The following is a 24,457-nucleotide window of genomic DNA, read 5'->3' on the forward strand; positions in this document are numbered from 1 at the left end:
CTGATGTCCTACGAGTGGGAAGTGGTTTTTAGCTTAGCATCAATCAACTCAGGCAAGGAGCTCCATCTAATTTTCAGCAGGGGACAGTGCTGAAGATAGGGTGAGTTTTGCGGCAAGAGTTGCTTTTTAATTTTACCTTTACCTGGGAAATTATTCATTCTTTTTATTAAACTGGAGTTAAGTTTTAACATTTCCTGGCTGATTTTACTTTAGCAGAAGCTGCAGAATAATGAATAAACATTTGAAATTATCAACAATACAACACATTTAAAAATAATATATGGTTTTAAAGCAAGACATTTGTTTAAATTGTAGTATAGGCCTTTCCAGTATAAAGAGAGGGCATAGATATGTATTTACATTAGGGTGATTCTTTTTGTAAGGTGAGAAGTTTAACACTCAACTGCATTTGCTTTGAACATACATATTCCTGTGGGGGAAAAACAAATAACTCCCAAAGCAGATTCATTAAGTAAGTATTGCAGTCAGTTTTGACCTTCACCTTAAACACATCACATTAACAATACAAAAGTAATTTTTTCCCCTCCTCACTATGATGTGGTGAAATTTAAACTCTTTGCTTAGATAATACACATATACACAAACAGGAACATACTTTCTCTTCAACAGAAGGTGACAAACAATGCACCTTTTGTCTTGTCTGTATTTGCTCTTGCTCTCACCTTCTTGCCTAATTGCATAGATGTTTTTGTTGGAAATTCTTTTCAGACTGCCACTTTTGTGTGTATGTTAAACAGACTTGACGGATACCTGCATTAATTCATTTTCCTTGGGATTGGATTAATCCATGACATGCTGCCAAATCAGAGAAACAACGATCAGTTTATCTCTGTCACAGGAGGATTTTTATCTCTGTTTTTAAGGAGTGACATAGAACAGTGGAGGGAAAGACTGCCAGATGGGAAAATTGGGCTATTGACACCCTTGCGAGTCTAATTTACTATTATGTGATGTAAGGTAAAGTGTAGTAAAATTTCACTTCAAACATCCAATTGTGTTCAGGGGAATTTGAAAAATAGAAACTCCTATTGGATATGATTGGATGTTTGAAGTGAACAAAGGCTGACTTCACTTTTTATGTCACAATAAATAGGTCCACTGGCTCCTTGCATAATATTTGGAATAGAAATAAAGCTACAATGTCCCTCATTTATGTATGTGATTGGCCTATGTATTTTATCACAGCCACCAATAATTGTGCAGAAAAGGATAGGCTGCATGCAGATGATGTGACTTGGCTTCTTGCCCACCAGGAGACCATCACTCTCTGACATGTTTCACCCTTACTGCCTAAGTCAAAAGGTCCCTATGACAAAGCCCGCAAGGGTGAGACACTGCTGGTCTTCTGGTGTGGAGAACCTCTGTTCCTTTTATTGCTGAATAAAAATTGACTAAGTTGAATGACATAAATGGGTGCATACAGAATCTGGTGCAGCTGTGCATAGTAACCAATCAGCCTCCGGGTTTTATTGTCAAAGCTTAATTGAACAAGCTGAAGTTAGTAGCTGACTGGTTACTATGCACCAGATTCTGTGTGCACTCATTTTTGTAAATCTCCCCGTGTGTTCTTTTTTCTATATCATAGTGAATAGGTAGGGGGAGACTCTGTAATGAAAAATACACCATGGAACCCAAGTAGAGCCAAGTTAAAAAAGAGGCCCCCAACTTTCCTCAATTGGAGTAGATGGCAGGAAAAAGGGGGCTTTTTAGGTGCCCAACAAGTTGTATAATAGTTATTAATCATACAATGTTCCTCAAATAAATAAAAACATAATCAATGTATTATTCCATCATATATTAAAAATCATATGAATTATCAATATAACAGTGACATAGCCAAACAAAAAATAACCGATGGGTTATTCCCATACACTGGCTTAAGTGTAAACAATCCTAGGTAGCCAAATCAGTCTGACTGATGTAAAAAACACAAACATATAGGCGCTTGTTATTAAAAGTTCCACATCTTTTTACATTCTTTTCTTTTACAGTCTGACTGATGTGGCTGGCATGCTTGGAGGCTGCTAAAGCGGGTGGATTGTTTGTTTCCACTGGTATTTGGAATCTGTTTCTCCCTTTTCCCTTCCATATGATATGTGATGGTTTGTGTAAACATCTGGACATCCATCTTTTGAAATCTCTATTGAATAGTGGCTGCCTAGGATTGTTTACACGTAAGCCAGTGTATGGGAAAAACCCCTCTGTTTTTTTTTTTTTTTTCCTGAGGGATTTTGGATTCTCACTGGCCAATCTTTAATGGGTTTTAAAGTATTTTCACAGATTTGATTTAATATATGTTTCTTGGCCAGGACCGTGCTGTGTTGAAGCAGATAGTCGATTGTATTTTTAATGCTGTATGAGTGTATTTAACATCCTGTACATGGATCCTGAAGAAGCCCAAAAATCGGGCAAAACGCATTGATACAGATCCTTTTGCACCTGTATCTGCACTTGTTTATCCCATTAATTCGGGTTGATTGTATATGCGTTTGGCTATGTCACTGTTATATTGATAATTCATATGATTTTTAATAGTTGATGGATTAATAAATTGATTCTTTTTTTATGTATTTGAGGAACATTGTATGATTAATAATTACTATGCAACTTGTTGGGCACTTAAAAATCCCCCCTGCTTCTGGTTCTGGCATTTCATGTGAGCAGCAGCTCTGAAAGGCAGCTCCAATCTTGCCCGGCATACAAAACCTAATCCACGGCCCGCCACAGCCATCTGACCCAGCAGAACCCTCAGCCTTACCTCTGGCACCGGTAGGAACGGACAAGTTTGTTTTACATGACCATTTAACCACCAATCTGGCCGCACATGAGGCAGTAATGGTGGACGTGGCACCGCCGCCCACCCCCCTCTTGCAGGGACAGTTAGCCTCAGCGAATCCTGAAGCCCATGTTGCCTCCCTGGCCCAGGCTGTTGCAGCATTGCTATCCCCCACCATCACAGAGGCTGTGGACAAAGCAATAGCTCTGGGCATCACACAAATCAGGAGGGAGCTGGGGGAATAATCAAACAGACTGACCGACCTGGAACACAGCATGTCAGACTTGGAAGATGAGGTACAAAACTCTTTCTCATCTGACCAACAAGCCAGGCAGACTCAAAGGTTCATTCTAGAAAGGTTAGATGACCTGGAGAACCGCTCCAGGAGAAATAATCTGCGGATTATAGGGCTCCCTGAGACTTACAGCACTGATACACTGCATGGCATCTGCATGTCCCGGATTCCCTCTGCCCTGGGTATTTCTACCCCATGCACGGTTGAGAGAGCCCACCGCATAGAAGCCCCTTCAAATGAGAGACGCTCCCCTCGTCCAGTCATTGTACACTATTTGAATTACATGGACAGGGTGAACATCCTCAAGTCATTCAGAAACTCAAAATCCTTGCAGCTAGACGGCCACAAATTACTGCTTTTTGCAGACTATTCATAAGAAGTATAGAGGCGCAGAAAAGCTTTCCAACTCATCAGCCAGGCTCTGTTCCAGAAGGGCATCAAATTTACCCTGGCCTACCCAGCCACCCTACGTCTCACTGACTCATCAGGGGAGCAAAAATCTTTCCGGATGAAGCCAGTCACTTTATGCAATCATACCTGCATATCTCCATGGACACATCTAATAGCCCTTTGCCCCAACACCCCTCGGGCCCAAGGGAGCAGCGGGCCCTAGGAAAGACTCAGCCAAGAAGCTACGCCTGACAGCCCACCCTAGCCGCTCCATGCCTCACTAACTTTCACTCCGGGCGGTCGGGTTACTGCTACAGGAGATCTTGTGCCCCCTTCCTTGTACACCGATCTGCCGCAAACCCTCTAATGATCTGATGCTAAGCTCTTATGCAGTTTGCGCTGTGACAACCCTGCGGTTTGCTGACTGGTCTTACCACAATGTCATTTTTTCACTGTTCTCAGCTTATGTGTGTAATTGTTTTACTCACACGTATTTCTATTTTCCTGGGGACCTCGCCCCCCTATAGGTTCACAGCCTTGTCGTGTGTCAGTCTTCTGCAGACACTTCAATTCCTCGTGCCAGTCCTGACCTTCATCTTCGCTGAGGTTTGTTCTGACCTATGGGATTTTTATTTGTGGGCGTCAGTAGGCGATTATCGGTAATGCTGTTCCTCGTGAGTGTGTGAATCGCATGTGGAAAAAAGAAAGTCTTGGCTTCAGTTGGTATGTACCCTTTGGTTTATTTCCCTGGACCCCTGTTGGTCCCTCCTCTCCCTCTCTCCCCCTCCATGTTATTCAGATGCCACCACCACCCCTTGCTGCATCGTCCTTGTGCATTATTGTTTAGCCGCAATACTCTGACAGTCGCACATCTACCGTTGTTACACCAGCTATTCAGGCACACTAATCCATTCATGCATTAGATGAAAGTTATTACTTGGAATGTCAAGGGCCTCAGGTCACCCAACAAACGCATGGCGGTCCTCAGACACCTCAGGCGCTTAAAGGCGGATATCTCCATACTGCAGGAGACGCATCTGACCGAGCCAGACTTTGCCCATATGCGCAAACTCTGGGTGGGTTAAGTGTTTTGCTCTCCTGCTGTAAAAGGCAAGCCGGGAGTCATGATTTTGAAAGGTTTGCACCTGACCGGCGTCTGGCTCACCCTGAGGAAAGGGAATTCTCCTTTTTCTTGCCCCAACATAACACTTTATCAAGGATAGACTATATTTTTCCAAATGAAAAACTGATAGAACACACACTGCATCCCCGTATACACGACATTGCCATATTGGACCACGCACCAGTATCAATAGCCGTCTCCCACTTTACCTTGCCGAAAACAAATGGGATGTGGCGCTTTCCTTCTTACCTGGATCCAGGAATCAGGATGCTAATCAGGGACACATGGACTGACTTTCTAGCTTCAAACTCGACCCCGACTGATCTCCTATGCTACTATGAGAAAGGGGCAAAGCTGTCCTTAGGGTCAGATAATTTCCTATGCCTCAGCCTACAAAAAGAAGATTGCGAAAACTTTCACCAAAGCTAGCGCAGCTCTCCTGGAAGCGTTTAAGCGCTGATCTCTCTACCGAACACCCCGCAGGCCAGAAAGCATTTAGCCAAATCTTGCTTTGACGCGTGGGCTGAGGCACAGGAAAACCTTCACAAGTCTTTCCAGAACATGAGATACTCTAAATATGGGAATGAACCAGGCAAACTGCTGGCCACCTTGTGCAGAGGCCCGCATATTCCTACACATATAGCGGCCCTGAGAAATTCTCAGGGTTGCACGGTTGATACCCCACAGGATATAATCCAGGTCTTTGAACATTGCTTTAAATTTCTATATGGCCCTGATCCCATTGACGAGAATGAAGCCAGTGCTTTATTGTCATTGATTTCACTCCCCACGCTCACAGAAGAACATCTAGCACACATAAATGCCCCAATCATGCTGGACGAGGTCACCTTGTTGATTACATTTTTGGCCCCAGGCAAAGCCCCTGAGCCAGACGGATACCTGTCTGAGTTCTACAAACTCGCCCTAGACTCTGTAGCCCTTTCTCTGCTCTCCTTATATAAACACATCTACACTGGTAGTCCATATCCACCCACAGGCTTTCAAGCCTACATAAAACAAATTCCAAAAAAGGGTAAGGATCCCACCAAACCAGGCTCATACTGCCCAGTCTCACTTCTTAATCTTGACTCAAAAATTCTCTCTAAAATAATCGCCAACAGGCTAGCTTCCATCCTCCCGACTCTAATCCACCCAGCACAAGCAGGCTTTACCCAAGGACGGTCAGCGACTTCCAATATTTGCAAAGTGATCATGGCCCTGGAGTTTGCAAGGTCCAACCCAGACGCGGATGCAGCCATTGTCACTCTTGATGCTGAAAAAGCGTTTGACAATGAGAGTTTTCGTTGGCTGGAGCTGGTCCTCGCAAAGTTCGGATTTTCTGGGACCTTCCTTCATCTTATATGCACTCTGTATTCTGCACCCTTGGCACAAGTAGTCACTGCTGGACATATATCCACCCCAATACGTTTATTTAAGGGCACAAGGCAAGGATGCCCGCTTTCCCCCCTTCTCTTCAACCTGGCTATAGAACCGTATTTCCCGGAAGTTGACTTACCATAACCATCTGAAGGGGGATCCGGGTGGGTACACAAGAATTGCGCACTGCACTATTCGCGGACAATGTTTTGATCTTCACGTCGGACCCCCCACATGACCTCCCCATTATCCAAAACATTTTTGCGTGTTATCGTAAATGTTCAGGGCTATGCATTAATTTCTCGAAGAGCGAGATCCTTCCCCTCTTCACTTATCGCCCCCCAAACTTGTCTCCTTTAAAGGTGGCAAACACCTCTATCACTTACCTGGGTGTGGAAATAAGAAAATACCCCTCAATAAGGCACTGAGTAGTTTCATTTGACAGGGCCATCGCCCATGGGTAGCACTACATAAATTACACCTCTCTAAACAGGAAGGGGGGATAGGACTCCCAAACACTAGACTTTACAACTTACCATGCCTCCTCTGAAGTGATCTTGATTGGATAACCCAGAGCTCCAGATACACTAATTATGACCTGGAATCACAAATAGTTAGTCCCCACAACCTGGTTGCGCTACTGCACTGTGGAAACAGAGATCTACCTTCAATGCTGAAGCAAAATATCTTAATCAGAGATACTGTGGCAGCATGGAAGGAGGTGAGAAAGAAGTCGGGGGTTCCTCATCGTCTCTCTCACTACTTGTATATACAACATCATCCTTTGTTTCCCCAGGCGCAGCAGCACGCTGCATTTTACTTGTGGGCATCCAAGGATCTTTCAAAATGTTCACAACTGTTTGATGTCACCACTGGTTTGCCCCACAGTATAGCTGAGCTATCCCAGAAATTTGGGATCCCTTCTACTCACCACCTTTATCTCCAGCAATGTGTGAGCTTTGTAAATGCTCTGTGTCAGACCTGAAATCTCTGCTTTAAGCACAATATAATGCATGTATGGGTGACTCTGGGCAGGCACATGATCTCCCACCTCTACAAACCTCTACACGCCGAACTTTACAAGGCAATCGCATCACAGGTAGTTAAAAGCTAGAACAGGGACCTCTATTCCCCTGAAACAAATCAACACATTCTCCTAGGCTATAACAACACCTGTTCCTTTGTTCACAACGAGTTTTGGCGAGAGCAACAATTCAAAATCCTTCACAGGGCATACATACCACACCTAAAGTGGTCGACCAACTCGGATCATCATTGTTGCACTACGTGCAGGGCTCATCAACCCTTCCTGCTGCATAAACTATAGCTATGCCCTCTAATCTCTTCTTTCTGGGACCAGCTCCTAATCTATATCTCCTAGAGCTCACACTCCACAACAACATTTATGCTCTCCTGTTTGGACATGTGGACCTCCAACTTTCCTCCCTGAATACTCTGATACACCACAAACCATGGCTAGTCTCTTGCTATATGACCACCAGGAGAACCATCTTAAGGCAATGGACAGCGACTTTCCCCCCCCCCCCCCTACCATTGCAGAAATCCGCTCTGTACTCGTTATTACAGAAGGAGTCTCTGGATCTCACACTTAACCCACAATCTCGCCCGCTGTCTTCCATCGCAAATGGAACAACTTCAAAGCGCTCTCTGCCACAAACCTACTACCCCACAACTAAGGACGTACCTTGACTCAAAACACTATATGGCTCAATACACCACTTTCTCTGTACATCTTTAAGGATTTTCACTTTGGGATGTACCAACCATCACCCCTTTGCTATGTTCTTTTCAGGCTCAAATACTCTAAGCAGTGGGGTCACCGATAATATAATTGAGGATTAATGTCTTGCATCTGCCCCCCCCCCCCATCTCCCCTCTAACCCCCCCCCCCCCCCCGTTCCTCAGGTTCTGCAGTTCCACTTTGATCTATATTTTGCCAGTACTCGGTTCCAGTTGTAGTTTTGACCATCACCAACAGCTCAGTTTTTTTAAGTTAATGGAAGTTTGTCTGATATTCTATTTAGTTTCTCAAGTGCAATGCTTTTGTGTAAGTCTCTACTTGTTAAATTTTTGCACTGTACCTACTACTCTGTTCTGTTGACAAACTTCAATAAAATGTTGTTAAAAAAAAAAAAAAATAACCCATTTTTTCCTGCCATCTCCTCAAGTTGGGGGAAAGGTGGGGGCATCTTTTTTAACTTATCTCTTTTCTATATCCTCACGCACGAGGATAGGCCCCTTAGACTGTCAGCGATTTGCATTGGTGGGGGTTTGGAGTGGTGACTCCTGAATGACTCACTGGCACCAAGAATTGTGCTAAATATTTTGCTTAATATCCACTGCATTGAGTTGAATGTTAGTTAGATAATAAGAAAAGAAGAAAGAGAGCTTTTGTGAGCCTGCCAACATCCTATCTAGTAAAAAAAAAAAAAAAAAAACAATGGACAGGTGTTCACATGAAACCCCTGTGTGAACTTTAAGGGCACAACATGAGACACATATCAACATAAATGTTCTTACACTATATGTCGCATACACCTTACATATAAACTTTAGACCAGAAAATTAAATTGATACATATCACGATTGCATAGATATAAGGTTCTTGTCTGATCATCGGTCAACGCATTTCACACAAAGCTTCTTCAAGACCTTGAGGGTGAGAGGGCGTGAACACCTGTCCATTGGTTTTTAGTTAGATCCTAGTCTGGCATATATTTGTGTGTGTGTGTTCACCTGGGATCAACCAGGGATTGGCCTATATACACCGATCAGCCATAACATTATGACCCCTGACAGATAAAGGGAATATCTCATTACAATGGCATCTGAAATCTGGTGGGATGTATTAGGCAGCAAGTGAACATGTTGTCTATGAAGTTGATGTGGTGAAAGCAGAAAAAATGGGCATCGCAGTTTGTTGTGTATGGGGCTGTGAAGCCCATGGTGACCCATGTCCACAGCCAAAAGCTTCTACAATGGCCACATGAGCATCAGAACTGGACTACAGAGCAATGAAAGAAGGTGGCCTGATCTGATGAATCACGTTTTCTTTTACATCATGTGGATGGCCGAGTGCATGTGCCTCACTTACCTGGGAAAGAGATGGCACCAGGATGGGGTATAAGAAGGCAAGTCAGCAGAGGCAGTGTGATGCTTTTGTTCTGCTGGGAAACCTTGGGTCCTGCCATTCATGTGGATGTTACTTTGGTGTCCATTCTGTAAACAAGCCACTAGAACAGCTGTAACTTTGTCATAGAATATATTCTTGAACATATTCTTGAAGTATGTGTTTATGACATTTACTGTATAAGTGAAGGCAGGAATACCTGACCACATTTTTCTAACAGTTTTGAGCACCAAGCTCCATAGGTCTACTCTTTAATGTGTTTCTTGTTTCAGGAAATATAACAGCATATGAAATGTTATCCCCTGTTAGAGAATTCTTTCTACATCCTATAAGCACAATTTATATCCTTTCTTATGCTTCACAAACACCAGAACAGAAAATAGGCAAGCAGTCAGATCACTCATTGATAATGGGTTCTGTAATCCATTATCATACCTTGATGGAGGGGGAGGGCAGGGGTGGGCAAAAATAGTGAGGAAGGTAAGAAAACGGACAACAAGAAACTGTGACAGACTCTAGTTTATGAAAATAAATTAATGAATCTACTTGGCAGAATGTCTTCTTAAGTAACAATTTAATTGTTGGAGCTAAATGGATATAATATTAGAAAGTAATAGCAAAGAAAGCTGTTGAATGCAAATACCTTTAATGACCTGCAGCAAGGAAATAGTTTAAAATAAAAGCAATAAATATGTGAAAGACATGTAAGCAAAGCAAGTATTTTAATTTACTGGATAGGAAATGCTCAGCAGATGCCAGTTAGTAACCTTTGAAGTTTGGCAGTATAATTCTGCCAACTCCTGACAGAATGTCTGCTTGATAATGGAAGATGAATACAGAACCACAATTATAAAAAATTAATTCTGCAGAATTTACATATATTACTACAAATAGTAACAAGTAGGTTTGTGCAAACTGTCTTCTGCTATAAAATGAATGACATGATACACTGGGGGGTTGATTTAATAAAGAAAAATAGGATGTTCACTTTGCCAGGAAAATTGAACTTTGCAAGAGAATTCGCCCCAGAGCTTAGCAAACATGGTGAAATTTCAATTTGCAAAAAACTCCCAATCATGTGCAAGGAAAATCGAAAAAAAGGCCTTTTTACTTGCATGCAACTGGATGATGGAAGTCAGCAGAGCGTCACCTCATTCATTTAGATCTGGGGCCAATTTCTTTGAAAAGTGCAACTTCCCCTACAAAATGAACAGCCTATCTGCGTTTAGCAAATCAACCCCTGGGATTGCACAAATCTTCCTAAAGGAATTCACACTGGAGTTGATATACTAAAGGCAAAATAGAATGTTCAGTTTACAAGGGAAGTTGTACTTTGCAATGAAAGTATCCTTAGAAATAAGTGAATGAGATGAAGCCCTGCTAACTACCAAAATCTAATCATGTTAAAGAAAAATGCTGTTTTGCACAGGTATTTTTTGAAAAGTGAAATTATACCTTTTTTACTAAGCTCTGAGGAAAATGTCCTTGCGCAGTGCAACTTCCCTGGCAAAATAAACAGCCTAGTTGCCCTATTTCCCCAGTAAAGAAACCCCACTGCATACATGAGAAATATTAGAAATGACCCATATTAATTATAGTTAGTGAAATACTTGAAATAGTTTTTAGTCCACATATATTTGTACATATAACATAGATTTCCTTTAAATATAACAATGATGCTGGCATTTTTCTGTGCTAATTGCAATGATTAATAATTTTTCCACAGTCCCACACTGTCCCCATTAGCTTCTTTTGTGTTGCATAGTGTGAAATAGAATGGATTATAAAGATAAGGTACATGGCAGAGATGTTTAGTAAAAGCTTCAGGGGATGTTCAGCATTAAAGATAATTTTGGAAATTGTATGACTTTATGTTTGGTCTCCACTCTAGTGTTGATGTACAGTTATGAAATAAACACAGGGGAGGATATGTCCAGTTTTGGTTACCGTAGGCAAATACTTCTGGAAATACTGCCCATCTATGCTTCGTTTTAAATTTTGTACTCGTTTATTGACTGAAACCTTTGACTTAGTCCGATTCTTCTGTCCAGTACCTGCATTGCTAAACCACCAATTAACCATGCCCTGCTGCTGTCGAGCTATGGGAACCCTGCCCAATCTCTATAATTTGCATAAGTTGCTTGGGACATCTAACTATCAGTGTATAAAACAACATTGAAAAGTGCCTCCCTATGGGAAACACTAACAGCTGGATTTTTACACCATTATTATATATGGACTTGTGATAGGTACATTTTCAACTGGGGCATTTGCTCCCTCTTTCCTGTGCTCATTCTCACTGCTTCAAAAGCTACCTAACAATTTTGAAAGCTTGAAAAGCAGTGTGGTGGTTGAATGTCAGCGTGTTCAAAAGATTCCTGACTGCAGGGTAAACCAGAGCTTTTAAAACAATGCCTCTTAGCAGAAAAGCTGGATCTCAAATTATAGAGATTTAAAATACTATGTAGATATACCGTATCTCACAAAAGTGAGTACATCCCTCACATTTTTGTAAATATTTTATTATATCTTTTCATGTGACAACACTGAAGAAATTACTTGGCTACAATGTAAAGTCGTGAGTGTACAGCTTGTATAAAAGTGTAAATTTGCTGTCCCCTCAAAATAACTAAACACACAGCCCTTATTGTCTAAACTGCAGGCAACAAAAATGAGTACACCCCTAAGTGGAAATGTCAAAATTAGGCCCAAAGTGTCAATATTTTGTGTGTCCACCATTTATTTTTCAGCAATACCTTACATCTATTGGGCATGGAGTTTACCAGAGCTTCACAGGTTGCCACTGGAGTCCTCTTCCACTCCTCCATGACGACATAATGGAGCTGGTGGATGTTAGAGACCTTGCGCTCCTCCACCTTCCATTTGAGGATGCCCCCCAGATTTTCAATAGAGTTTAGGTCCAGAGACATGCTTGGCCAGGCCATCATCTTTAGAGTCGGTTCACACTGGGGCGGCACGACTCTGTACTTCTTCGGGGGCGACTTGTGCATTCCCATGCACCACAACTTCGGCACGACTTGCAGGGACTTCACATAATTGAAGTCTATGCGAGTCACTCCGAGGTCGCCCCAAAGTAGTACAGGACCCTTTTTCTAAGTCGGAGCGACTTGTGTCGCTGCTATTAGAACGGGTCCTGTAGCAGTCAAAGGACTGCGAGGGAGCGCGACTTGTCAGGCTGACAAGTCGCCTGACAAGTCGCGCTAGTGTGGATTGACTCTTACCCTCAGTTTCTTTAGCAAGGCAGTGGTCGTCTTGAAGATGTGTTTGGGGTCGTTATCATGTTGGAATACTGCCCTGTGGCTCAGTCTCTGAAGGGAGGGGATCGTGCTCTGCTTCAGTATGTAAAAGTGCTAAATAAAAATTAAAAAAACTACCCCCAAAGAAATATATTACCAAATAAATGAATCCTCCTCAAGTTAATTTAAATATTATAATAAAACACAATAAAGTGCTAATCAGTGAAAAATCTATACATAAATCTCCAGTTCATTAATGCTCAATGTAATAAAATTCATACAGCAATGAAAGTGCCAAAGTGGTGTATTAGTTTTTTTATATTAATTAATTGGAAATGTATGTATGGATTTTGCACTTATTAGCACTTTATTGTGTTTACACCTATTTTTAGTATGCTAATATTTATACCTTGAGGTCTATTGGTTTATTTAAGAACATATTTCATTGTAGTAGTTTTTTTCTTTTTTTTTTAGCAGTGTTTTTTTAGTGTAAATGATCTGACTATCTATTTTGAATATTGAGCACAGTTGCTTTAGAGGTGGATTATTTTTTCAGTTTTTTTAGCATTGAATTTTGTGTGAACAGCCATAAAAAAAAAGTTGGCCTTGATCCCCAATTATAACCAATTAAATTGTACATGTATATGCAACAAGTGCTATCTAGTAAAGGAATTAGAGAGCAAAATGTAACTTTCCATTAGCTTACATTTGAAGGGATTGGAATAAGGAGATATACAGGTACACATCCTAGTTATTTTTTACAAACCACTCTATCCCTTTAAAACTAGGTTATAATTGTTAAAACTTACATGGTATTTTTTTTTACTTTATTTCATTCTTTACTATGTTTAATTTCCTTGTTCCCTGGGATTCAAAATAAATTTGTCTTTTTCTTTCACTATGTAAACATCTATTTTTCTATGATAAGTGGAGATATATAATGCAAAGACTATTCCAGTTATGTAAGAAGAAAGGTTGCACTAATATTTATTTGATCATATTTAAAATGTATATTAAGAAAGAATAGCGCACACATGCAAAAGAAATGACTATCAAATATGGAGACAATCCATAAATAAAAATGGGGATTTAGTCCCACCATATGGCCATATCGTGCTCAAGCCCACCACTGCGTCAAAGTACCCCATTATCAGTGGGTCCTACACTATCCATAAAAAAGGGGTGAATCCAGCCTCTCTTACCCTTGGAGACAACACTCCTTGCTGGGAAAGATGTGCTAATGCACTACAGGGGACTCCTCCTATATCTACTTGATAGTGGACACTAATAGAGTACAGGTGTGTGTGGGGGATGGGATGCTCAACCTCAGAAGTCTGGTCAGACCGAATACATAATAAACAAGCAAAAAATTGGGGGAGCAAACCCTGAACATGTATATCTAAAGCCAGTGCAGCTATGGACCAAGCAACATGTATATTAAGAAAGAATAGCGCACACATGCAAAAGAAATGACTATCAAATATGGAGACAATCCATAAATAAAAATGGGGGTTTGGTCCCACCATATGGCCATATCGTGCTCAAGCCCACCACTGCGTCAAAGTACCCCATTATCAGTGGGTCCTACACTATCAATAAAAAATGGGTGAATCCAGCCTCTCTTACCCTTGGAGACAACACTCCTTGCTGGGAAAGATGTGCTAATGCACTACAGGGGACTCCTCCTATATCTACTTGATAGTGGACACCAATAGAGTACAGGTGTGTGTGGGGGATGGGATGCTCAACCCCAGAAGTCTGGTCAGACCGAATACATAATAAACAAGCAAAAAATTGGGGGAGCAAACCCTGAACATGTATATCTAAAGCCAGTGCAGCTATGGTCTCCAAGGGTAAGAGAGGCTGGATTCACCCCTTTTTTATGGATAGTGTAGGACCCACTGACAATGGGGTACTTTGACGCAGTGGTGGGCTTGAGCACGATATGGCCATATGGTGGGACTAAATCCCCATTTTTATTTATGGATTGTCTCCATATTTGATAGTCATTTCTTTTGCATGTGTGCGCTATTCTTTCTTAATATACATGTTGCTTGGTCCATAGCTGCACTGGCTTTAGATATACATGTTCAGGGTTTGCTCCCCCAATTTTTTGCTTGTTTATTATGTATTCGGTCTGACCAGACTTCTGAGGTTGAGCATCCCATCCCCCACACACACCTGTACTCTATTGGTGTCCACTATCAAGTAGATATAGGAGGAGTCCCCTGTAGTGCATTAGCACATCTTTCCCAGCAAGGAGTGTTGTCTCCAAGGGTAAGAGAGGCTGGATTCACCCCTTTTTTATGGATAGTGTAGGACCCACTGATAATGGGGTACTTTGACGCAGTGGTGGGCTTGAGCACGATATGGCCATATGGTGGGACTAAATCCCCATTTTTATTTATGGATTGTCTCCATATTTGATAGTCATTTCTTTTGCATGTGTGCGCTATTCTTTCTTAATATACATGTTGCTTGGTCCATAGCTGCACTGGCTTTAGATATACATGTTCAGGGTTTGCTCCCCCAATGTTTTGCATATTTAAAATGTACATATTCTCAAATGTTTTATCAGGTTAGGAAAACTGAATAAATAGAACATAAACCAATAGGTGGCAGGGTGAATAGATTTCATGCAGACCAGGTGCTTCCTTTCATTACATAAGGCTTAGGATTTTTAGATGCTTTATAGTGTGTACATTTGATTTCTGATACCACATTTATTGGAAATACAATGGTGCACACTATTTGTAATTTTCCTATTAGCTAGTATGAGATTTTAACATAATTTGGTTGTGTAATATGTGTGTAATGTAAAATAAATAAGGTTAAATATAAGAAAATCACAAATTATAATGCTCTGTCTCCTAACAATTTATATTTAAAGCAAAATAACAAAATAAAATCCTCCCTTGCAGGTTCCCACCAAGAAGTGCCAGTTGCTAATGGGAGCAAGGCATTAGGTAAGTAAAAGTCTTTACTTGTACCCTAGGCATGAACAAATGTTTAACCCTTGCAGGGGGGGGTCAGTTGATCTGAATAAAGATCTAGCCCTAACTTCAGAAAGCAATGAATATCTCTAAACATCCTCATTCTTCTAGGTTGACAAGCAGTCAGCTTCATTTAACTCACTTCTTCTGAGCCTAGGTAGTAAAAATTCATTCCCAGTGTTCCCAGAAATAGAAAAGTTTAAACAGTTTTAAATAGTCCAAACATGTTCACAGTGAAAACTACCATACAACAGATAACATATTTTAATAAATATGACTTTATTTTTAATAGTAAACCATACTGTCCTCCATATTAGCTGTAGTAGTACAGTCATTTGGAAAAAAAATCCAATCTAATTGTCAACTGTATTATTTAAATCTACTGATGAAATTCCACCTAGTCTTTTTTTGCAAGTTAGAATGTCTGAATACATACAATAGCTGATAAAGTTTCTATACATGTTCCACTTACTGATGCACATGTGAGATTTGCCCTAGAAAAGTTTTTATTTTATTGCTTTGAAATAGCATCACTCATGTTTCATACCGATACATAAAGACCTCAATATATTATCAGAAATGTTTTCCACCTGGTTTGCCACATGACATAAAAACTATCATTGTTGGTTCACTCACAGAGTCCCATGGGAGATTAGTCGGTATTCATGTCCTAATCCAGACTGATACTATTTCTGAATTCTAAAATGAAATACAGTTCATTGTGGCAATTAGAAAAGTACATCTGTACCTTGGTATGCAGCCCGCTGTACTGATCAAACAATGCATTAGGAATGGAATGTATGCAAAATACACATATTTGACTTAAAGATAACATTCACACAAGTACTGCTGATGGATTCATATTTACTGTAGTTCTTAAGAGTTTCATATTAGGTAACTGAAACCTCAACAAATGGCACTTTTTTTTTTTTTTTTGTGTGTATTTTTCTTTCCTATTGCAAAATGACAGTTAAGTAATTATATATGTTTCCTATTTGAGCATATTTGTCCACATGAATGCGAAGGATAGGATATGCACGTATGCCATATGTGCATTAACTGTGTGCGAATAAGCATATTGTTACCCATGGAATTCCCATGGCATTATGTGCTGTGATGGGCACAGACCTGCCCAGGCAGCAGCATATATTTGGGGAATATACTAAAAAGGGTGGTTTTCAATAGCATGTACATTCCAGTGCCAGCTAAGCTGAGGCATGGCTAAAATTAAAATGTGACTCTCTCCACTCAGAAAACCCTCACTGGGTCCCACCTGCTTGAACAATTTAAGACAAAGCTCTCTGGTCCTGTTCACCTCCAAGCTTCTTGAGTGCCTTTTCGACAACTGTATGAGTTGCTGCCTCATTGATGAAAACCTTCACACACACACACACACACACACACACACACACACACACACACACACACACACACACACACACACACACACACACACACACACACACACACACACACACACACACACACACACACACACACACACACACACACACACACACACACACACACACACACACACACACACACACACACACACACACACACACACACACACACACACACACACACACACACACACACACACACACACACACACACACACACACACACACACACACACACACACACACTCTGGCACTTCCACTTGCAACATTCAAATTAAACTGCCCTACTAAAACCCACTAATGACCTACTAACTGCTAAAACCAATGTCCATTACTCCATACTCTTAGACCTTTCTGCTGCCTTTGACACAGTTGACCAGTTACTCCTCCTCAATTAACTCCACTCCCTTGGCCTCCATGATGCTGTTCTTTCCTGGTTTTCCTCCTACCTATTTCAGCACACCTTGAATGTCACATACAAATCTATCTCCTCTGCTCAGCTCTTCCTCTTTCTGTTGGGGTACCCCAAGTCTCTGTCCTTAGGCTTCTCCTATTCTCTCTCTACACCTCTTCCTAGTGCCAGCTGATAACCTCCCACAGCTTCCAATACCACCTTAATGATGGCACCCAGATCTGACACCCAGATCTTTCTCTATTTCTCAGCTCACCCTCTCAATCTCTTCACATATCAATAATTTACTGAGCGACATATCAATATGGATTTCACACTATTTCCTCAAACTCTAAAAGTAAGATACTACACCAGGATGCTAAGTGTAATCCTAGATTCTGACCTCTCCTTCAAGCCCCATGTCCAATCACTGGCTAAATTTGGCTGCCTTAACCCCTACAACATTTCCAGAATTTCCCCCCTAACTAACAACACCACAAAACTACCTATTCACTCCCTTTTTTTTTCTCACCTTGACTACTGCAACTCCCTCCTCACTGGCCTACCTTCACACAGGCCATTCTCCCCTTAAATGTATCATGAATTCTGCTTCTAGATTTGTACACCTTACAAACTGATCTGTGGCTGCTGCCTCCCACAAGATTGCCCCCTGCTACATCATCAATCTAATCTGCAGATATCACTCAAATAATCCTTTCTGCTCATCCCATGACATCTTACTCTCTAGTTCCCTTGTCACCTCCTCTAATGATTGCCTCTATGACTTACCCAGAACCTCCCCCACCCTTTTAAACTCCTTACTACAGTATGTCTGGTTGGTTCCTACCCTATCCAGCTTTAGGTGGACCTTGAAAAATGATTTATTCAGGGAAGCTTACAGTATCCCTCCCTCACTTAAAAACTGTAATTCAGCCACCTCCATCAGATAATCCCCACAGCTATTACCTTTTGCACTACCCCCACCCCTTATTATTGTAAGCTCCATGAGCAGGGCCCTCCAATTCTTTCTGTATTTAACTGTATTGTAATTGTACTGTCTCTCTTTATATTGTAAACTGTTGGCATTATATAAATCCTGAATAACAATAATTTCTAATATTTTTGCTTTTTTTCTAATCAATGTTGACATTTTTAAATATTCAAATATTCATATCATATACAAAAAAAAGCATATTGGATGGGCAGGGCTATCATTAAAGAAGACTGTAAATTACCTTGCATTGTAAAATGCCTTAGTGAACCATTCATGGAGGAGTACATGCTGATATATTTGGCAGAAGATCAAACATTAGCTGGTGAATAGAATTCTATGTGCAGGTGTTTATACTGGAGATTCCTATGATAAATACCAATATACAGAATGCACTGCTTTTTTTCCTTCAACTGTACTGTATAATATACAGAAGTGTTTCTGATATGCAGTTTAGTTTTTTGTTATGTTTGATTGATATTTTTTTTTTTAAGTCGTCTTTAAAGGCAGAAGGTATTTTACCTTAAAGAATAATGCCCCGTACACACGTGCAGATTGTCGGCCGAAAAGATTCGGCCGACGACTGATCGGCCGATTTTCGGCTTGTTAGTATGATGCTTCCGACAGCCGACAGCGCACTTTCGGCCGAAAAGAATCTGTCGTGCAAGCATTAAAATGTTTGTATGCCGACACCAGAGCGGCCGATTGTTCGCCAGTCAATACAGAATTCGGCCGACAGACAGCAGATTTGCAAGACTGGACATGCTCAGAAAAGAAAAAACACAGGGAAAGTTAACCATCACATGACATCACTTCTGCAGTCGGCTGTAGTCGGCGGACAAAATTCTTGTGCAGTCTTTTGCACTTTTCAACAGACACGACAGCCCGGGGACAAAAGACGGCCGATCGTTCGGCCGACGATCTGCACGTGTGTACGGGGCATTAGTTAAACTTTCGTGACATGTTACATGTTATGTTGGGTGAATGGTTCCACCCGAACATCACCATTTCGGGTGATCGCTGGACACCTGAATTTTCTATGTGCTTGGCGGGATATTCGCACTCGGAGCTCACAGTCAATATGATGTTAAGTAGCGAAGCCCAGAAGCCAGCAGCAGCGTCCTTAACAAATGAATCATCAGCTGTTAGCAGGCTTCCCCACTGACAGCTTAAGGGGAAAAAAAATTGCCCGCAATACAAAGTTTTAAAAAGAAAATGGCGTGGGGTCCCCCCCTCCCCCTCAGTCCATACCAGGCCCTTAGGGTCTGGTATGGATTGTAAGGGGAACTCTTCATCATTTTATTTTTAAAATTTTGTATTGCCGGCAATCTTTTTTTCCTTTCACCTCTTTACCAAGGGGGCCCCCCAGACCCTGCCCCCCCCATATAAATGAGTATGGGGTACATCGTACCCCTACCCATTCACCAAAAATGTATTAAAAAAATAAAAACAGTAGACAGAAAGGTTTTTGCCAATTCCTTCATTTAAAAAATGTAAATAATGAAAAAAAAAAACAATGTCATCTAATGTAGATCCATTGTCAATCACAACATCTGCCTCACCACCGGACCCAAAAGAAAAAAAAAACTTGTGGAAAGCTGAATGCTGAATGCCTAGCCAGCTGACAGTTCCTAAATAGGTAAGGGGTGGGGGCGCCTGGTGGCCTCACCCCCTTGTGACGTCGCCCACCTTGTGACTTTGCCGGGTCCGGTGGTGCGACGAACATCGTGATTAATGATGGATCTACATCGATGGACATTGTTTTTTATTTTTTTGTTTTTATTTATTTTTGTACGCTTTTTTGGTAAATAGGTAGGGGTTGGTATCTGGGGCCCCCATGTTAAACAGGGCTTCCAGATTCCGATAGGCTCCCTGTCCGTAGACCCTCACAACCACAGCGACAGCCCTGGGTTGTTGGGTAATGGAATTTGTCCCCATCAACATCAAAGCACACACCCCCCCATGTTGAGGGCATGTGGCCTGGTATGGTTTAAGAGGGGGGGGAACACTCGCTCTCCAACCCCCCTTTCCTGGCCTGCCAGGCTGCATGCTTTAATAGGCATCTGGTATAGATGTTGGGGGGGGACCCCACACTGTTTTTTTTACATTTTGGCATGGGGTCCCCTTAAAATCCATACCAGACCCAAAGGGCCTTTTATATACTACGGAGGACTCCACGCTGTTTTTTTCCATTTTTGTATTGCAAACTGTTGACAATAGCTTGCAGCTGCAAACTACAATTGAATGCATTTTTTTCTTTTTGTCTATACACTATACAGATGCACTATTTTACAAGCAGACTAAGGGGACCCCTAGGCACTATAAGAATTTAAAGGCATTTTTTATTTTTCTTGTTTCATTGCATCATTAAAATAATTTCTCCTTTAAAAACAATTGTTTTTAAAAAACATTTTTACATTGGTTTATGTCCCTTAGAGCAGTACCCAGGCCCCCATACCCTTTCTATGGCCATTAACTTGCATATAAGCCTTCAAAATGGGGACTTTTAATTGTTCAAGTTTGGGTCCCATAGACTTTAATGGGATTCAATGTTCGGGTCCGAACTTTTTGCGATGTTTGGCTGCTCTAGTGAAAACTTAACAGAGGGGTATTCGGCCTAACTCTACATGTTACAATCATATTCAGGGTGTTACATGTAACATGTTATGAATGGATTGGCCCCCACATCTCCCCGATCCCCCCTCTGACAGCTAGCAGAGATCCTGTCCCCCCGCTCCCTCAATTCAATCCTACCTTGAAGAAGCCTCATGGGTGGTGGTGTTATGTGTTGGGAGGTGTTAAGTTGGGGATATACATTTCAAAATGAGAGTGTGTTTTTTTGCTGCATCTTTAACAACAAATGAGTCATCAGCTGTCAATAGGTTTCCCCGCTGACAGATGAAAAAAAAAAAAGGGCAGTTTATAAAAAAAGTGCGTGGGGTTCCGCCACAAATTTATACCAGACCCTTATCCAGGCATGTGGCCTGGCAGGACAGTTTAGAGGTGGGGGGACGAGCAAGCGCCCCCCTCCTGAACCATACCAGGTCACATGCCCTTACCATGGGGGGAGGGTGCTTTGGGGCTGGGGGGCTTATCCCCACAACTGTAGCTGGTGGTTGTGGGAGTCTCCTTGCAGGGAAGATCTGTACAGTTAATCAGGGCCCTGATTACAGTACAGCCCCAGAAGTGCTCATCAGTGACACCAATCAGTGTCCATCAGTGACACCAGTGCCTATTAGTGATGCCAGTTAATGCTGCTCTTTCAGTGCTCAAAATAACCATATAGTGGGGTTTTCTGAAATTTGACTGAACAAGTGGGAATCCACTTTGAGTTACGTTTTTGTTTTTATCTAGAAAATAAAGCTGTTATTCCTGGTTTTTAACCCCCTCCCACCCGGCCACTGTACATATACGGCCGGGTGTGAGTCTCGTCCTTCTGATCGGACGTGCCCGCAGCGGCGCGATCTCAATGTGCCTGTGTCCCTAGGACACAGAGCAACAAGTTTTGGCAGGAGGGCCCTGTGATTGGCCCTCCTGATCACATGACGGCTGTGTCCAATCACAGCCATCATGTAATGTAAATACAGCCGTTGTAACGGCTTTGATCTCTTCTTCTCCTCATACAGATCCTGTCAGTGAGGAGAAGAAGACGATCTGTGCTGCAGCCAGGGGATCAGTGAGTTTTACTAATTACTCACCTGTCACAGGGGGGTCTGTGCTGGTAATCAGAATATTGATTACCAGTGCAGCCCTGGGGGGTTCCACTAGAGCCACCAGGGATGCCCACCCATGACCGCCAGGGATGCCCACCATGGCCACCAGGGATGGCAATCGGGGCTCAGAGAGCCTGCCAGTGGTGCCCTCCCTATCAGTGCTGTCCACCAATGCCATCTATCAGTGCTGCCCATCTTTGCCATCTATCAGTGCCGCCCACCAGTGCCCATTATTGCCCACCAGTGCTGCCTATGTGTGCCCATCAGTACTGCCCATCAGTGCCCATCAGTGCCACCTATTAGTGCCTATCAGTGCCACCGATCAGTGCCCATCAGTGCTGCCTATCAGTGCCCATCAGTGCCCACCAATGCTGCATATCAGTGCTACCTGTCAGTGCCACATATCAGTGCCCATCAGTGCTGCATATCAGTGCTATCGATCAGTGCCCATCAACGCTGCATATCAGTGCCACCCCATCAATGCCACCCCATCAGTGCCACCCCATCAATGCCTCCTCATCAGTGCCTGTCAGTGCAGCCTCATCAGTGCTCATCAGTGCAGGAAAAAACTTATCTATTTACAAAATTGTATAACATAAAACAAAAAACGTTTTTTTTTCAAACTTTTCGGTCTTTTTTTATTTGTGCACCAAAAAAGAAAAAACCTTGCAGTGATCAAATACCACCAAAAGAAAGCTCTACTTGTGGGGAAAAAAATACACAGATTTGGTTAAGGTACAGTGTTGCATGACCACGCAATTGTCATTCAAAATGCATCAGGGCTAAAAGCTGAAAATTGGTCTGGGAAGGAAGGGGGTTTAAGTGCCCAGTATTGAGGTAGTTAAAGGTTGTCAAATTAGGAAAACCAGTTTAGCACCTTCTAGCTAGTGTGCTAGTGTATATAGTTAGTGTAGGTAAATTGGTTTGACTGAGAGCCAGGCCTGGGTTAACTCTGGGTCAGAGTTGAGTACCCCCCCCCCCCCGGTTTTCTGAAACCTTGGAGAAGGTTCTAGATTTAGTGGGTGGAAGCTAGATTGTTTGGCTTATTTCTGATTTCCAATTTCCCCAATCAATCCCCAGCAAATGGGCTGGAAGGGGGATAAGAACCTCATAAATAAGCATGAGTCATTCCAGCAGGGGCAATCGGGTGGATGATGGAGGTGGAGTGTTGAAAAGGCTGTCGGTGGCCCTTGAGGTGCTCCATCTAGCCTAGGGGTGGGGGATGATCTCAGGCCTGGGGCTTGGGCACTGGTGGCAACCTCTACAACACACTGAGAAATCCTATCCTGGAGGCATGGGAGCAAGTGAGAGGAGCAGGTCAGAACATCTGGGAGAATTCCTGAGAGTCAGCTGGGGGGCTGGTGAGTGTCAGTCTGGAGGACTGTGGAGAGAGTGTCAGCCTGGAGGACTGTAGGAGAAGTTAGCCTGGAGGGCTAGTGAAAGGAGCTGCTGCAGCCAGGAGGGCTGGCAGGGCCTGAAGAGTTGGTGTTGGGAGCAGTGACCACAGAGAGGAAGTGCTGGGAAAGTGTGAGCTGTGTCACCCTATCTGTTCTCCAAGTATAGGGTCTGCGAGTCCCTCCCTGTAAATGGTCTTTTCTACAGAAACCACAACAGGGTGATCTAGCTGAGTTCCGCAAGCAATAGTGTGCTAGAGGAAGAAGAGGAGTTGTATATAGAGACTGTATATAGGACTGTATATAGGAGAAGTTGTCCCTGAAGTTTGTTTGAAGTCAAGGGGGCATCCCATAAACTCCCATCCCTATCCAAGTTTGTAACTTCAATAAAACAAAAAAAAAAAAACAAAGTCACTGACTGCTGACTGTGAAAATGTGGTGTGCCTGGCTGTGCAGGGTGGGGGCGATTTCATTCTACTTGCGGCTCCTTAGGGGGTGTGCTACACCTGCTTTTTAGCATGATATGAGGTAAAACTTCTGTTAATTAGCAATAAAAATAGTTAACTGGAAAGATCCTTTATTATGTTTAGACTGGAATTTTGTGATAAACAGGAAAGCCAAATTTTACTTTTGTTGTTGAGTATGATTTTTATAATATGTCTATAAAGCAAGCAATGGAATAACCAGAAACCTTTAGACAGAAATGATTGCCTTTTAATAAGCAAGATACCTGAAAGTTGGAAACAGAAAAAAATACGTAGTAATTATGAAAAGAAAAGAGCATAAAAACAGATAAAAAGAAACATGTACCTTCCATTCTACAAGTGCAATATGCTTTCTTTATCCAACAAATACATTGATTAAAGTAGTGCTTGATTATGTATAATCACTTGTTCCCTCTTTAAAATGTGAAGATTGAACAAAAGCCCCAACAGCATGTCAATCACCAAATAAATACCTAGCATATGTCTGGACAGAAGGGATTTGTGATAATTTGTTATATATCACAATAATAAATTATCCCATGGCAACAAATATACATTTGTAGCCTAAATGTCTTACCTATACATATGCCATTTTATCATGTGGTGGAAAATAACTATTCATTGCTTGTGATAAGCATCATGAAGGGACAGTATAGGCAATAATGAATGCTGAAAACTTCTTGTATTCATAAAA

Source organism: Pelophylax lessonae (genome assembly GCF_965119305.1).
Source record: "Pelophylax lessonae genome assembly, chromosome: 2".
Classification (NCBI taxonomy): domain Eukaryota; kingdom Metazoa; phylum Chordata; class Amphibia; order Anura; family Ranidae; genus Pelophylax; species Pelophylax lessonae.